We start from the raw sequence: 2,764 nt of genomic DNA on the forward strand, positions 1-2,764 counted from the left end.
AGTGTAATCTGTGGGTCTAGTGGCATGTTCCCTGAGACACTCCTCGAACACCATGTTGCTCAAGGTTCTGATAACCCCTCTGGAGAGAGAAACCAACTCTTCCCCATCTGGAGCATGGAATCCTCTAGCCATTCACCCCTGAACTCCCCAATGCATGGCCCTGCAACATGGAGAGAGGAGCTCTCCCACTTTTTGCTCTCATGTCACAGGAGCATTGGTAACCAAGTGAGGCATTGTCCTCCCTGTACCTGAATACAACTGAATTATTGAGAGATCAGGGACATGAATTTCAGCCCTTTGATCAGTGTAACAAATCTTGAGAGAGAAAGCTAAAATCATACCAAGAGGAAGATTGAATTTAGATGAGGAATATTTCCTTTCTGGGAGCTAACATGGGTCCTGGGAACCCAGAACTTGAGTGCCATCATCACTTGCCTTTACCTGTTTATATTTCTTGACATCATTTCACTAAGTTCATGAGGCATTCCCTCCTTGAAAGAAACTGGCATTTCCCAGGAGAAACAACTTCCTCTACCTCACACCTTCCTGAAGCGATAGACAAGTACCAGAACCAGAACTGGTTTGTGCATTATGCACTGCACTCTGCTGGGTAGAAGTTCCAAAAGGAAAATGCAAAAAGGAAAATTAAGAAAGAAAAAAATTTCAAGGACGTTGTCAGTAGAGTGTGAATGTAATGACTGGGGGTACAATGGAAAATGATCCCCAAAATCTCCTTTCATACTAACAACCTGAGCATATTCTATACCCTCATAGTCCTGTCTATCCTTGAGCCCTGTCCTCCATAGATTAGTGATATAATTTTCTGCTAAGGGATGAACTACTACTGGTTTTCCTCCTTCAATAAAGACCATAGAATTTTTTCCTACTGGACACACCAGTAGACTGTGGGTGTTGAGATGTAAAAAATGTTATTTGTGAGATTGTTGTGAAAAGAAGAATTAAGAATGCCTTAGTCATTGTTTGGCTGTGTATGGGGTTGCTTCTCTGCATAGATCTTCAGAGACACAGAACATGACTACATCAATTCATGCACCTCAAAAAAGCTCTTTCTGTGCTGACCATATAGACCACCCCGTAGGGCACCGGCTTTGCAAGCAGAAAGGCTGGGCTTCAATTTGCCAGCACCATGGGATGGAAAAAAGAAAAATACAAGTAAAGATACTTTGGAAGGTGCAAACCTCGTCTCCTCTCGACCTTCTTCTCTTTCCCCTCGCTTCTTCAATGGAATCAACCCTTTACAAGAACTTACAGTTCCCCCTGCCACCAATTTCCATTGACCCCTTTCAGCTGGGAGCTGCATTCAAAGGCAGCAGTGCATCCCCAGTCACATGCATTTCCTAAGAGGAAGTGTTCCTTCCCATCTTTCAACTCTCATCACTTTAGACCTTACCACTCACTCTTTAGTGTCCAGTCACCATCTTTTCCCAGCAAATGCTCTTGATTGGCAATGTGCACCAGGTTGCAGTGAAACAAAATTGAAATTTAGTCCTCACAGGCCCTTTCCAATTTTGAAGCTTTTTGGACACACTCCCAGACTACCAATGAAGAGGACATCCACAGCTGAGCACCACTTAAGCCTTTAGAAGATGCAACCAATTTTACCTAGAAGACCCAGGTTCCAGATGTCTCCTGATTCAATTTTCTAGAAAAAAGAGAACATCCGACAAGAGTGGGAGTAAAGTGTCCCAATTCAAAGATTACTTAACCCACCATGCTCAATGCATACTCCAGTGGCATGAGGATCTGTCACCAGTCATCATTCAGTGTGGATGCTATGAACCTAGGCTATTTTCCTGAATAGGATATTCTGGGTGTGCCCAAACTGGAATAGAGTGTTATGAAGCAAATAGTGCTGGGACCAGTACTCAGCTTGGGGATCCATGTGTTCCAAGCACACCTCAACCCACACAGGCCCACTGGAACTGGTGGGGTATAACTGCCTGCTGTCATGATGCCCAGTGTAGCCAAAGGAGTGCAGCAACACCCAGCAGACCTGAAGTTTAGTGTGAGCTGTCAGACTTCAGAGGAGTTCTTTGTCCTGCCTGGTCCTGGAGAGATCCAGGGACCAAGTTTCTGTGCTCTGCTGGCGGAAGAGGTTAGAATCACATTTTGGAACACCTCAGTTTCCTGGCACTCTCTCCCATATTGTTTCTTCTGACCATCCCAACTGAAATGGTGCTTGTTTTCAATATTTGTCTGAAGAAGCCAGAAGCAGAAGTTCTTGGTTGCCATGGGAACCATGAATTCATGGTGCTGTCAGGTCTTTCCTGTCGGGGTTTCGGCCGGACCCCTGGCCCTAGGTGTGGCAAGGCTAAGATGGCGCCTGGCAGTGAGCCAGAGCAGTTAACTTTTGCACAAACAACTGACATTATTTTGAGGAAGTTCGAGGGATTGGCTGAGCTCCCTGATGGACAGTGCAGGTCCACTGTATGCCTGCCTTTGCTGCCTGTATCTGTGCATGCTCTCCCCTCGTGCTCAAAGGTTACAAGTACTGTATATATTGGAGTGTAAGTTCCTCAAAGAAAGAGAACAAAGAAAGAACTATGAGGAAGTAAGCGCGCAAAATAAAGAGCTCAAAAGAACCAGGTTTGCGTCTCGTCTCTCTGCGGGCAGGGAGCTCGACAAATGGTGCTGAAATCCCGGGATCCAAAGAACAATAATTTTTCACAGACAAGGGTAAGTTAAGTGGTAAGTAATAAAGTAATAAAATAATAAAGCAATAAAGTAATAAAGTAAGTAAGGC

This window comes from Sciurus carolinensis, assembly GCF_902686445.1.
Source record: "Sciurus carolinensis chromosome 14 unlocalized genomic scaffold, mSciCar1.2 scaffold_101_arrow_ctg1, whole genome shotgun sequence".
Taxonomy (NCBI): Eukaryota; Metazoa; Chordata; class Mammalia; order Rodentia; family Sciuridae; genus Sciurus; species Sciurus carolinensis.